This window comes from Oryctolagus cuniculus, chromosome 10 (genome assembly GCF_051225735.1).
Source record: "Oryctolagus cuniculus isolate XC-2025 breed Fujian yellow rabbit chromosome 10, ASM5122573v1, whole genome shotgun sequence".
In the NCBI taxonomy this organism is placed as follows: domain Eukaryota; kingdom Metazoa; phylum Chordata; class Mammalia; order Lagomorpha; family Leporidae; genus Oryctolagus; species Oryctolagus cuniculus.
The window spans coordinates 74,633,465-74,647,463 of NC_142876.1; the positions used below are offsets into that span (position 1 = coordinate 74,633,465).

The 13,999-nt window shown below is 69.1% G+C and overlaps 3 non-coding genes and 2 pseudogenes across 3 annotated transcripts; all 5 read left to right on the top strand.

Annotated features, from left to right (window-relative positions):
- Nucleotides 1-2,079: 2,079 nt before the first annotated feature.
- LOC149124263 (5S ribosomal RNA) lies at nt 2,080-2,198 on the top strand. Its single transcript, XR_016215463.1, has one exon. It is a non-coding gene; the product is annotated as a 5S ribosomal RNA (ribosomal RNA).
- A 2,322-nt stretch (nt 2,199-4,520) lies between these two features.
- LOC149124264 (5S ribosomal RNA) lies at nt 4,521-4,643 on the top strand (annotated as a pseudogene).
- Nucleotides 4,644-6,967: 2,324 nt separating this feature from the next.
- LOC149124265 (5S ribosomal RNA) lies at nt 6,968-7,087 on the top strand (annotated as a pseudogene).
- A 2,323-nt stretch (nt 7,088-9,410) lies between these two features.
- LOC149124266 (5S ribosomal RNA) lies at nt 9,411-9,527 on the top strand. Its single transcript, XR_016215649.1, has one exon. It is a non-coding gene; the product is annotated as a 5S ribosomal RNA (ribosomal RNA).
- A 2,345-nt stretch (nt 9,528-11,872) lies between these two features.
- LOC149124267 (5S ribosomal RNA) lies at nt 11,873-11,991 on the top strand. The gene has a single exon (XR_016215559.1). It is a non-coding gene; the product is annotated as a 5S ribosomal RNA (ribosomal RNA).
- The last annotated feature ends 2,008 nt before the right edge of the window (nt 11,992-13,999 follow it).

Consider the following 13,999-nt stretch of genomic DNA (forward strand, 5'->3'; position numbering starts at 1 on the left):
CCACGCCCCGCGCCATCCAGCGCGCCCCCTCCAACCCCCAAACCAGCGACCACTCACCGCCTGCCAGGGCGCTCCCCCGCCGGCCGCCCCAACCCCGCAGCCCGCCGCACCAGCAGCTCCCGGCACCTGCACTCCCACTTCCCGCCCCTCCCGGGCTCCCGTCTCCCAGGGAGCCCAATGACTGTGACCACGACCACGACCACGACCACCGCCCCGAAGACGACGCCAGGGCGCGGTTGCCCACCACTCAGGGCCCGGTGCCTCGCGGCAGCCCAACCCGCGGGCCCTCTGCGCCACCTGGCCGTGCGGCGGCCACGCGCCACAGCCGCGGAAGCCTCCAGAGCGCAAAAGGAGGGACCCCACACCAAAGCCCGCAGGCAATACAGGCACCTCTCCCTCTGTTCCTCAATTCTTACACCAACACCTACACGTCTCTCTCTCTTTCTCTCTCTCTCTCTGTCTCTCTCTCCTCTCTCTGTCCCCTCTCCCCCATCAGCCCTGACTCACACAGCATCCAAACGGGGCACCCTTTGGCAGGCCAGGCAGACCCGCGGCCACAGGCTGCGTGCCCACAGGATCTCCCCGGGACAGAGGGTCCGTGGCAGGCAGGCAGCACACAGCCTGTGGTCTCTGTGGGGAGCAACTCGGATTGGACTGAGTTACTGGAATTAAGACTTATTCTATGCATCTGCTCTCCCACAATATGGCGCTGGGAGAGGAGAAAACAGCTTCATGCAGCTGCCTCTCTCACAACTTGAGTGATGACCTCCAGGAGCTGATCCTGCTCCTGATTGGAGGAGAGCAGCCGCACCTGGCGTGTGCAGCCGAGCGCTGGGATTGGCGGAAGAGGACTATAAAGGAGGAGAGAGACAACATGCACCAGGAACATCTAAGGGGAACACCTGTGCAGCCCCCGAGAGAGCCGGCCGGCCGGCCGGCGGTGCGCGCCGCTCCCCGCGGAAGTGGGGAATGTGGCAGGGGAACCGCCCTTCCACGGAGGTGGAAGGGACGGTAGCCAACCCGGGAAGAACCAGCAGCAAACCCGGGAGGGCCGAGCAGACGAAAGAACAGCTGAGGGTCCTGTGTCGTTCCTCCATGAAGAGGGGGAGCCACAGTCCCGAACTGGCTGCCGGGCTGGAGGGTGCGGGTCGCGCTGAAGCGCCCCACCCTCCTGTGAGGGAACGGGCGCTGAGGACGGAAATCCCTCTGTGCCACGAAGGGTGTCGGGGTGCAGTGACTGTGTGCCCCTTGTGTAGGCGTGTGTGTGTGTGTGTGTGTGTGTGTGTGTGTGAGTGCCCACGCGAGCGTGCGGCGGGGGTGTGACCCGTGCGCTGCCGCCCTCCTTCCCGACCTGCTGCCCCACTTGGGCCCCCGGTGACCGAGCGGGGACAAGGGTCCCCAGGCCCTCAGCTGTCCTCGCGGCGTGGGGGAGTGTGTGGAGGCGCGGCGGCCGTGCCGGGGGAGGGCGGGCGACCTGTGCGTCAGCGGTGGGGGCTGCTGGCGGCCGGGTAGGAGGGAAGGCCCGGGCCGCGGTGGTGTGGGGCGCCGAACCCCCTGGTGCCGGGACCCGCGAGCCGCGGGCGCAGCCCTGGGCAGGCGTGGAGGCTGCCGGGCACGGCTGGCGTGTGGCTGGGCGATGGCGGCAGGCAGGGGATCCGGCCTTAGAAAGAGAGAGTAGGAGTTCCCTGTGGCCAGCGGCAGCCGGAGGAGGTTGGCTCCCCTTGGCTTGGCGGCAGCGTGCCGACTGGGCGCCCGGTGCTGCAGGTCCTGGGCTGGGCAGGCGGAGGGCTGGAGTTCGGGCACTGGTGCAGGGCTAGGCGGAGGGCGGCTGAGGAGGAGGGGGGGAGGAGGAGAAGAGAAGAGAAGAGAAAGAGGGAGGAGGCGGAGGAGAAGCGGCAGCGGGAGCGGGAGCGGGAGTGGGAATGGGAATGGGAATGGGAATGGGAATGGGAATGGGAGTGAGAGCGGGGAGCGGGCAGGAGGAGGAGGAGGAGGAGGCGGCGGAGGCGGCGGCGGCGGCGGCGGCGGCGGCGGCTGTGCGTGCGCGCACTCAAGGGGGGCCTGGAGGCAGCCTCTGGCGTCTACGGCCATACCACCCTGAACGCGCCCGATCTCGTCTGATCTCGGAAGCTAAGCAGGGTCGGGCCTGGTTAGTACTTGGATGGGAGACCGCCTGGGAATACCGGGTGCTGTAGGCTTTTGCCCCGCGGCACCCTCCCCTTTTGCTCGCCTTTGGCTGGCTGCCTAGCCACGCCCCCATCCGCCAGCCCGCACGCCGGGACCCCTGCGACCCCCAACGCACTCCAGCAGGGGGCAGAAGCCCGACCCCTCCACCTGGCAGCCCCAGCCCGCCCGCGCCTCGGGCCTGGGCCTGGGCCTGGGCACGGGCACGGGGCACGGGCACGGGCACGGGCACGGGCGGGCCGGCCAGCTGTCCCCGGCTGCCGCAGCCCCACCGCCAACCCCGGGGCCCACCCCGGGACACAGGCCACGCCCCGCGCCATCCAGCGCGCCCCCTCCAACCCCAAACCAGCGACTCACCGCCCGCCAGGCGCTCCCCTTGCCGGCCGCCCCAACCCCGCAGCCCGCCGCACCAGCAGCTCCCGGCACCTGCACTCCCACTCCGCCCCTCCTGGGCTCCTGTCTCCCAGGGAGCCCAATGACTGTGACCACGACCACGACCACGACCACCGCCCGAAGACGACGCCAGGGCGCGGTTGCCCACCACTCAGGGCCCGGTGCCTCGCGCAGCCCAACCTGCGGGCCCTCTCCGCGCCACCTGGCCGTGTGCGCCACGCGCCACAGCCGCGGAAGCCCCTCCGAGAGCGCAAAGGGGAGGGACCCCACACCAAGCCTCGCAGGCAATACAGGCACCCTCTCCCTCTGTCTCTGACTTACACCAACACCTACACGTCTCTCTCTCTCTCTTCTCTCTCTCTCTCTCTGTCTCTCTCTCTCCTCTCTCTGTCCCCTCTCTCCCCATCAGCCCTGACTCACACAGCATCCAAACGGGGCACCCTTTGGCAGGCCAGGCAGAGACCCGCGGCCACAGGCTGCGTGCCCACAGGACCTCCCCGGGACAGAGGGTCCGTGGCAGGCAGGCAGCACACAGCCTGTGGTCTCTGTGGGGAGCAACTCGGATTGGACTGAGTTACTGGAATTAAGACTTATTCTATGCATCTGCTCTCCCACAATATGGCGCTGGGAGAGGAGAAAACAGCTTCTATGCAGCTGCCTCTTGCCAACTTGAGTGATGACCTCCAGAGCTGATCCTGCTCCTGATTGAGGAGGAGCAGCGTACTTGGCGTGTGGGCCAGCCGAGTTGGGATTGGCGGAAGAGGACTATAAAGGAGGAGAGAGACAACATGCACCAGGAACATCTAAGGGGAACACCTGTGCAGCCCCCGAGAGAGCCGGCCGGCCGGCCGGCGGTGCGGCCGCTCCCCCGCGGAAGTGGGGAATGTGGCAGGGGGAACCGCCCTTCCACGGAGGTGGAAGGGACGGTAGCCAACCCGGGAAGAACCAGCAGCAAACTCGGGAGGGCCAAGACGAAAGAACAGCGCAGGGTCCTGTGTCGTTCCTCCATGAAGAGGGGGAGCGACAGTCTCGAACTGGCTGCCGGGCTGGAGGGTGCGGGTCGCGCTGAAGCGCCCCACCCTCCCGTGAGGGAACGGGCGCTGAGGACGGAAATCCCTCTGTGCCACGAAGGGTGTCGGGGTGTGCGACTGTGTGCCCCTTGTGTAGGCGTGTGTGTGTGTGTGTGTGTGTGTGTGAGTGCCCACGCGAGCGTGCGGCGGGGGTGTGATTGTGCGCTGCCGCCCTCCTTCCTGACCTGCTGCCCCACTTGGGCCCCCGTGACCGAGCGGGGACAAGGGTCCCCAGGCCCTCAGCTGTCCTCGCGGCGTGGGAGTGTGGAGGCGCGGCGGCCGTGCCGGGGGAGGGCGGGCGACCTGTGCGTCAGCGAAGGTTGGCGGCCGGGTAGGAGGGAAGGCCCGGGCCGGTGGTGTGGGGCGCCGAACCCTGGTGCCGGGACCCGCGAGCCGCGGGGCGCAGCCCTGGGCAGGCGTGGAGGCTGCCGGGCACGGCTGGCGTGTGGCTGGGCGATGGCGGCAGGCAGGGGATCCGGCCTAGAAAGAGAGTAGGAGTTCCCTGTGGCCAGCGGCAGCCGGAGGAGGCTGGCTCCCTGGCTTGGCGGCAGCGTGCCGACTGGGCGCCCGGTGTGCTGCACTGCAGGTCCTGGGCTGGGCAGGCGGAGGGCTGGAGTTCGGGCACTGGTGCAGGGCTAGGCGGAGGGCGGCTGAGGAGGAGGGGGGGGAGGAGGAGAAGAGAAGAGAAGAGAAAAGAGGGAGGAGGCGGAGGAGAAGCGGCAGCGGAGCGGGAGCGGGAATGGGAATGGGGAATGGGAATGGGAGTGAGAGCGGGGAGCGGGCAGGAGGAGGAGGAGGAGGAGGCGGCGGCGGCGGCGGCGGCGGCGGCCGTGCGGGCGCGCACTCAAGAGGGGCCTGGAGGCAGCCTCCCGCGTCTACGGCCATACCACCCCGAACGCGCCCCTCCGATCTCGTCTGATCTCGGAAGCCAAGCAGGGTCGGGCCTGGTTAGTACTTGGATGGGAGACCGCCTGGGAATACCGGGTGCTGTAGGCTTTTGCCCCGCGGCACCTCCCCTTTGCTCGCCTTTGGCTGGCTGCCTAGCCACGCCCCCATCCGCCAGCCCGCACGCCGGGACCCCTGCGACCCCCAACGCAGCTCCAGCAGGGGGCAGAAGCCCGGACCCCTCCACCTGGCAGCCCCCAGCCCGCTCCGCGCCTCGGGCCTGGGCCTGGGCCTGGGCTCGGGCACGGGCACGGGCACGGGCACGGGCGGGCCGGCCAGCGTCTCCGGCTGCCGCAGCCCCACCGCCAACCCCGGGGCCCACCCCGGGACAATGAGGCCACGCCCCGCGCCATCCAGCGCGCCCCCTCCAACCCCAAACCAGCCACTCACCGCCCGCCAGGGCGCTCCCCTGCCGGCCGCCCCAACCCCGCAGCCCGCCGCACCAGCAGCTCCCGGCACCTGCACTCCCACCGCCCCTCCCGGGCTCCTGTCTCCCAGGGAGCCCAATGACTGCGACCACGACCACGACCACGACCACCGCCCCGAAGACGACGCCAGGGCGCGGTTGCCCACCACTCAGGGCCCGGTGCCTCGCGCAGCCCAACCCGCGGGCCCTCTGCGCCACCTGGCCGTGCGGCGGCCACGTCACAGCCGCGGAAGCCCTCCAGAGCGCAAAGGAGGGACCCCACACCAAGCCTCGCAGGCAATACAGGCACCCTCTCCCTCTGTCTCTGACTTACACCAACACCTACACGTCTCTCTCTTTCTCTCTCTCTGCCCTCTCCTCTCTCTGTCCCCCTCTCCCCCATCAGCCCTGACTCACACAGCATCCAAACGGGGCACCCTTTGGCAGGCCAGGCAGAGACCCGCGGCCACAGGCTGCGTGCCCACAGGACCCTCCCCCGACAGAGGGTCCGTGGTAGGCAGGCAGCACACAGCTGGGGAGTTCCTGTGGGGAGCAACTCGGATTGGACTGAGTTACTGGAATTAAGACTTATTCTATGCATCTGCTCTCCCACAATATGGCGCTGGGAGAGGAGAAAACAGCTTCTATGCAGCTGCCTCTTGCCAACTTGAGTGATGACCTCCAGGAGCTGATCCTGCTCCTGATTGGAGGAGAGCAGCGTACTTGGCGTGTGGGCAGCCGAGTTGGGATTGGCGGAAGAGGACTATGGAAGAGGAGAGAGACAACATGCACCAGGAACATCTAAGGGGAACACCTGTGCAGCTCCCCGAGAGAGCCGGCCGGCCGGCCGGCGGGGAGCGCCCCCGCGGAAGTGGGGAATGTGGCAGGGGAACCGCCCTTCCACGGAGGGATGGACGGTAGCCAAACCCGGGAAGAACCAGCAGCAAACCCGGGGAGGGAAGGCCGGAGCAGACGAAAGAACAGCGCGAGGTCCTGTGTCGTTCCTCCATGAAGAGGGGGAGCCGGCGTCTCGAACTGGCTGCCGGGCTGGAGGGTGCGGGTCGCGCTGAAGCGCCCACCCTCCCGTGAGGGAACGGGCGCTGAGGACGGAAATCCTCTGTGCCACGAAGGGTGTCGGGTGTGCGACTGTGTGCCCCTTGTGTAGGCGTGTGTGTGTGTGTGTGTGTGTGTGTGTGTGTGAGTGTGCCCACGCGAGCGTGCGGCGGGGGTGATTCGCGCGCTGCCGCCCTCCTTCCCGACCTGCTGCCCACTTTCAAGCCCCCGTGACCGAGCGGGGGACAGCGGCCTCAGGCCCTCAGCTGTCCTCGCGGCGTGGGAGTGTGTGAGGCGCGGCGGCCGTGCCGGGGGAGGGGCGGGCGCTGACCGCGTGTCAGCGGTGGGGGGGGGCTGCTGGCGGCCGGGTAGGGGGAAGCGCCCGGGCCGCGGTGGTGGGGGCGCCGAACCCCCTGGTGCCGGGACCCGCGAGCCGCGGCGCAGCCCTGGGCAGGCGTGGAGGCTGCCGGGCACGGCTGGCGTGTGGCTGGGCGATGGCGGCAGGCAGGGGATCCGGCCTAGAAAGAGAGTAGGGAGTTCCCTGTGGCCGCTAAAAGCCGGAGGAGGTTGGCTCCCCTTGGCTTGGCGGCAGCGGCCGACTGGGCGCCCGGTGCCGGGCAGGTCCTGGGCTGGGCAGGCGGAGGGCTGGAGTTCGGGCACTGGTGCAGGGCTAGGCGGAGGGCGGCTGAGGAGGAGGGGGAGGAGGAGAAGAGAGGGAAGAGAAAAGAGGGAGGGAGGCGGAGGAGAAGCGGGAGCGGGAGCGGGGAGCGGGAGGGAATGGGAATGGGGAATGGGAATGGGAATGGGAATGGGAGTGAGAGCGGGGAGCGGGCAGGAGGAGGAGGAGAGGAGGCGGCGGCGGCGGCGGCGGCTGTGCGGGCGCGCACTCAAGAGGGGCCTGGAGGCAGCCTCTGGCGTCTACGGCCATACCACCCTGAACGCGCCCGATCTCGTCTGATCTCGGAAGCGTTGCCAGGGTCGGGCCTGGTTAGTACTTGGATGGGAGACCGCCTGGGAATACCGGGTGCTGTAGGCTTTTGCCCCGCGGCACCCTCCCCTTTTTGCTCGCCTTTGGCCGGCTGCCTAGCCACGCCCCCATCCGCCAGCCCGCACGCCGGGACCCCGGCACCCCCAACGCAGCTCCAGCAGGGGGCAGAAGCTCCGACCCCTCCACCTGGCAGCCCCAGCCCCGCCCGCGCCCCGGGCCTGGGCCTGGGCCTGGGCCTGGGCACGGGCACGGGCACGGGCACGGGCGGGTCGGCCAGTCGTCCCCGGCTGCCGCAGCCCCACTGGCCAACCCGGGGCCCACCCCGGGACACAGGCCACGCCTCATGCCATCCAGCGCGCCCCCTCCAACCCCAAACCAGCGACTCACCGCCCGCCAGGGCGCCCCTCCCTGCCGGCCGCCCCAACCCCGCAGCCTGCCGCACCAGCAGCTCCCGCACCTGCACTCCCACCGCCCCTCCCGGGCTCCTGTCTCCCAGGGAGCCCAATGACTGTGACCACGACCACGACCACGACCACCGCCCGAAGACGACGCCAGGGCGCGGTTGCCCACCACTCAGGGCCCGGTGCCTCGCGCAGCCCAACCCGCGGGCCCTCTGCGCCACCTGGCCGTGCGGCGGCCACGCGCCACAGCCGCGGAAGCCCTCCAGAGCGCAAAGGAGGGACCCCACACCAAATTCGCAGGCAATACAGGCACCCTCTCCCTCTGTCTCTGACTTACACCAACACCTACACGTCTCTCTCTCTTTCTCTCTCTCTCTGTCTCTCTCTCTCCTCTCTCTGTCCCCCTCTCCCCCATCAGCCCTGACTCACACAGCATCCAAACGGGGCACCCTTTGGCAGGCCAGGCAGAGACCTCGCGGCCACAGGCTGCGTGCCCACAGGACCTCCCCGGGACAGAGGGTCCGTGGCAGGTGCAGCACACAGCCCGTGTCTCTGTGGGGAGCAACTCGGATTGGACTGAGTTACTGGAATTAAGACTTATTCTCTATGCATCTGCTCTCCCACAATATGGCGCTGGGAGAGGAGAAAACAGCTTCTATGCAGCTGCCTCTTGCCAACTTGAGTGATGACCTCCAGGAGCTGATCCTGCTCCTGATTGAGGAGAGCAGCGTACTTGGCGTGTGGGCAGCCGAGTTGGGATTGGCGGAAGAGGACTATAAAGGAGGAGAGAGACAACATGCACCAGGAACATCTAAGGGGGAACACCTGTGCAGCCCCTTGAGAGAGCCGGCCGGGCGGTGTGCCGCTCCCCCGCGGAAGTGGGGAATGTGCAGGGGAACTGCCTCTTCCACGGAGGTGGAAGGGACGGTAGCCAACCCGGGAAGAACCAGCAGCAAACCCGGGGAGGGCCGAGCAGACGAAAGAACAGCGCAGGGTCCTGTGTCGTTCCTCCATGAAGAGGGAGCGACAGTCTCGAACTGGCTGCCGGGCTGGAGGGTGCGGGTCGCGCTGAAGCGCCCCACCTCCCGTGAGGGAACGGGCGCTGAGGACGGAAATCCCTCTGGTGCCACGAAGGGTGTCGGGGTGTGCGACTGTGTGCCCCTTGTGTAGGCGTGTGTGTGTGTGTGTGTGTGTGTGTGTGTGTGTGAGTGCCCACGCGCGAGCGTGCGGCGGGGGTGATTCCGTGCGCTGCCGCCCTCCTTCCCGACCTGCTGCCCCACTTGGGCCCCCGTGACCGAGCGGGGGACAAGGGTCCCCAGGCCCTCAGCTGTCCTCGCGGCGTGGGAGTGTGTGGAGGCGCGGCGGCCGTGCCGGGGGAGGGCGGGCGACCTGTGCGTCAGCGGGTGGCTGCTGGCGGCCGGGTAGGAGGGAAGGCCCGGGCCGGTGGTGTGGGGCGGCCGAACCCCCTGGTGGGACCCGCGAGCCGCGGGGCGCAGCCCCTGGGCAGGCGTGGAGGCTGCCGGGCACGGCTGGCGCGGTATAAGGGGATGGCGGCAGGCAGGGGATCCGGCCTAGAAAGAGAGAGAGTAGGAGTTCCCGTGGCCAGCGGCAGCCGGAGGAGGTTGGCTCCCCGGGCTTGGCGGCAGCGTGCCGACTGGGCGCCCGGTGCTGCACTGCAGGTCCTGGGCTGGGCAGGCGGAGGGCTGGAGTTCGGGCACTGGTGCAGGGCTAGGCGGAGGGCGGCTGAGGAGGAGGGGGGAGGAGGAGAAGAGAAGAGAAGAGAAAAGAGGAGGAGGCGGAGGAGAAGCGGCGGCAGCGGGAGCGGGGAGCGGGAATGGGAATGGGAATGGGAATGGGAGTGAGAGCGGGGAGCGGGCAGGGAGGAGGAGGAGGAGGAGGCGGCGGCGGCGGCGGCGGCGGCGGCTGTGCGGGCGCGCACTCAAGAGGGGCCTGGAGGCAGCCTCTCTGGCGTCTACGGCCATACCACCCTGAACGCGCCCGATCTCGTCTGATCTCGGAAGCTAAGCAGGGTCGGGCCTGGTTAGTACTTGGATGGGAGACCGCCTGGGAATACCGGGTGCCAGGCTTTGCCCCGCGGCACCCTCCCCTTTTGCTCGCCTTGGCTGGCTGCCCAGCCACGCCCCCATCCGCCAGCCCGCACGCCGGGACCCCTGCGACCCCCAACGCAGCTCCAGCAGGGGGCAGAAGCCCGACCCCTCCACCTGGCAGCCCCAGCTCCGCCCGCCTCGGGCCTGGGCCTGGGCCTGGGCCTGGGCACGGGCACGGGCACGGGCACGGGCGGGCCGGCCAGCTGTCCCCGGCTGCCGCAGCCCCACCGCCAACCCCGGGCCCACCCCGGGACACAGGCCACGCCCCGCGCCATCCAGCGCGCCCTCCAACCCTGCAAACCAGCGACTCACCGCCCGCCAGGGCGCTCCCTGCCGGCCGCCCCAACCCTGCAGCTCCGCCGCCGCACCAGCAGCTCCCGGCACCTGCACTCCCACCGCCCCTCCCGGGCTCCTGTCTCCCAGGGAGCCCAATGACTGTGACCACGACCACGACCAGGACCACCGCCCGAAGACGACGCCAGGGCGCGGGTTGCCCACCACTCAGGGCCCGGTGCCTCGCGCAGCCCAACCCGCGGGCCCTCTGCGCCACCTGGCCGTGCGGCGGCCCGCTGCCACAGCCGCGGAAGCCCTCCAGAGCGCAAGGGAGGGACCCCCACACCAAGCCTCGCAGGCAATACAGGCACCTCTCCCTCTGTCTCTGACTTACACCAACACCTACACGTCTCTCTCTCTTTCTCTCTCTCTCTCTCTGTCTCTCTCTCCTCTCTCTGTCCCCCTCTCCCCCATCAGCCCTGACTCACACAGCATCCAAACGGGGCACCCTTTTGGCAGGCCAGGCAGAGACCCGCGGCCACAGGCTGCGTGCCCACAGGACCTCCCCGGGACAGAGGGTCCGTGCGTGGCAGGCAGCACACAGCCTGTGGTCTCTGTGGGGAGCAACTCGGATTGGACTGAGTTACTGGAATTAAGACTTATTCTATGCATCTGCTCTCCCACAATATGGCGCTGGGAGAGGAGAAAACAGCTTCTATGCAGCTGCCTCTTGCCAACTTGAGTGATGACCTCCAGGAGCTGATCCTGCTCCTGATTGGAGGAGAGCAGCGTACTTGGCGTGTGGGCAGCCGAGTTGGGATTGGCGGAAGAGGACTATAAAGGAGGAGAGAGACAACATGCACCAGGGAACATCTAAGGGGAACACCTGTGCAGCCCCGAGAGAGCCGGCCGGCCGGCCGGCGTGCCGCTCCCCCGCGGAAGTGGGGAATGTGGCAGGGAACCGCCCCTTCCACGGAGGTGGAAGGGACGGTAGCCAACCCGGGAAGAACCAGCAAACCTCGGGGAGGGCCGAGCAGACGAAAGAACAGCGAAAACTCTGTGTCGTTCCTCCATGAAGAGGGGGAGCTGCATGTCCTGAACTGGCTGCCGGGCTGGAGGGTGCGGGTCGCGCTGAAGCGCCTCCACCCTCCCGTGAGGGAACGGGCGCTGAGGACGCAGGTCCCCTGTGCCACGAAGGGTGTCGGGGTGTGCGACTGTGTGCCCCTTGTGTAGGCGTGTGTGTGTGTGTGTGTGTGTGTGTGTGTGTGTGAGTGCCCACGCGAGCGTGCGGCGGGGGTGATTCCGTGCGCTGCCGCCCTCCTTCCCGACCTGCCGCCCCACTTGGGCCCCCGTGACCGAGCGGGGACAAGGGTCCCCAGGCCCTCAGCTGTCCTCGCGGCGTGGGAGTGTGTGGAGGCGCGGCGGCCGTGCCGGGGGAGGGCGGGCGACCTGTGCGTCAGCGGTGGGGGGCCGGGCGGCCGGGGCAGGGAGGGAAGGCCCGGGCCGCGGTGGTGTGGGGCGCCGGAACCCCTGGTGCCGGGACCCGCGAGCCGCGGGGCGCAGCCCTGGGCAGGCGTGGAGGCTGCCGGGCACGGCTGGCGTGTGGCTGGGCGATGGCGGCAGGCAGGATCCGGCCTAGAAAGAGAGTAGGAGTTCCCTGTGGCCAGCGGGTGCCGGAGGAGGTTGGCTCCCCTTGGCGGCAGCGTGCCGACTGGGCGCCCGGTGCTGCAGGTCCTGGGCTGGGCAGGCGGAGGGCTGGAGTTCGGGCACTGGTGCAGGGCTAGGCGGAGGGCGGCTGAGGAGGAGGGGGGGAGGAGGAGAAGAGAAGAGAAGAGAAAAGAGGGAGGAGGCGGAGGAGAAGCGGCAGCGGGAGCGGGAGCGGGAGTGGGAATGGGAATGGGAATGGGAATGGGAATGGGAATGGGAGTGAGAGCGGGGAGCGGGGCAGGGAGGAGGAGGAGGAGGAGGCGGCGGAGGCGGGTGGCGGCGGCGGCGGCGGCGGGCGGCTGTGCGTGCGCGCACTCAAGGGGGGCCTGGAGGCAGCCTCTGGCGTCTACGGCCATACCACCCTGAACGCGCCCGATCTCGTCTGATCTCGGAAGCTAAGCAGGGTCGGGCCTGGTTAGTACTTGGATGGGAGACCGCCTGGGAATACCGGGTGCTGTAGGCCTTTGCCCCGCGGCACCCTCCCCCTTTTGCTCGCCTTTGGCTGGCTGCCTAGCCACGCCCCCATCCGCCAGCCTGCACGCCGGGACCCCTGCGACCCCCAACGCAGCTCCAGCAGGGGGGCAGAAGCCCGACCCCTCCACCTGGCAGCTCCCAGCCCGCCCGCGCCTCGGGCCTGGGCCTGGGCCTGGGCACGGCACGGGCACGGGCACGGGCACGGGCACGGGCGGGCCGGCCAGCTGTCCCCGGCTGCCGCAGCCCCACCGCCAACCCCGGGGCCCACCCCGGGACACAGGGCCACGCCCCGCGCCATCCAGCGCGCCCCCTCCAACCCCAAACCAGCGACTCACCGCCCGCCAGGGCGCTCCCCTGCCGGCCGCCCCAACCCCGCAGCCCGCCGCACCAGCAGCTCCCGGCACCTGCACTCCCACCGCCCCTCCCGGGCTCCTGTCTCCCAGGGAGCCCAATGACTGTGACCACGACCACGACCACGACCACCGCCCGAAGACGACGCCAGGGCGCGGTTGCCCACCACTCAGGGCCCGGTGCCTCGCGCAGCCCAACCCGCGGGCCCTCTGCGCCACCTGGCCGTGCGGCGGCCACGCGCCACAGCCGCGGAAGCCCTCCAGAGCGCAAAGGAGGGACCCCACACCAAGCCTCGCAGGCAATACAGGCACCCTCTCCCTCTGTCTCTGACTTACACCAACACCTACACGTCTCTCTCTCTTTCTCTCTCTCTCTCTGTCTCTCTCTCCTCTCTCTGTCCCCCTCTCCCCCATCAGCCCTGACTCACACAGCATCCAAACGGGGCACCCTTTTGGCAGGCCAGGCAGAGACCCGCGGCCACAGGCTGCGTGCCCACAGGACCTCCCCGGGACAGAGGGTCCGTGGCAGGCAGGCAGCACACAGCCTGTGGTCTCTGTGGGGAGCAACTCGGATTGGACTGAGTTACTGGAATTAAGACTTATTCTATGCATCTGCTCTCCCACAATATGGCGCTGGGAGAGGAGAAAACAGCTTCTATGCAGCTGCCTCTTGCCAACTTGAGTGATGACCTCCAGGAGCTGATCCTGCTCCTGATTGGAGGAGAGCAGCGTACTTGGCGTGTGGGCCAGCCGAGTTGGGATTGGCGGAAGAGGACTATAAAGGAGGAGAGAGACAACATGCACCAGGAACATCTAAGGGGAACACCTGTGCAGCCCCCGAGAGAGCCGGCCGGCCGGCCGGCGGTGTGCCGCTCCCCCGCGGAAGTGGGGAATGTGGCAGGGGGAACCGCCCTTCCACGGAGGTGGAAGGGACGGTAGCCAACCCGGGAAGAACCAGCAGCAAACCCGGGGAGGGCCGAGCAGACGAAAGAACAGCGCAGGGTCCTGTGTCGTTCCTCCATGAAGAGGGGGAGCGACAGTCTCGAACTGGCTGCCGGGCTGGAGGGTGCGGGTCGCGCTGAAGCGCCCCACCCTCCCGTGAGGGAACGGGCGCTGAGGACGGAAATCCCTCTGTGCCACGAAGGGTGTCGGGGTGTGCGACTGTGTGCCCCTTGTGTAGGCGTGTGTGTGTGTGTGTGTGTGTGTGTGAGTGCCCACGCGAGCGTGCGGCGGGGGTGATTCCGTGCGCTGCCGCCCTCCTTCCCGACCTGCTGCCCCACTTGGGCCCCCGTGACCGAGCGGGGACAAGGGTCCCCAGGCCCTCAGCTGTCCTCGCGGCGTGGGAGTGTGTGGAGGCGCGGCGGCCGTGCCGGGGGAGGGCGGGCGACCTGTGCGTCAGCGGTGGGGGGGCTGCTGGCGGCCGGGTAGGAGGGAAGGCCCGGGCCGCGGTGGTGTGGGGCGCCGAACCCCCTGGTGCCGGGACCCGCGAGCCGCGGGGCGCAGCCCTGGGCAGGCGTGGAGGCTGCTGGGCACGGCTGGCGTGTGGCTGGGCGATGGCGGCAGGCAGGGGATCCGGCCTAGAAAGAGAGAGTAGGAGTTCCCTGTGGCCAGCGGCAGCCGGAGGAGGTTGGCTCCCCTTGGCTTGGC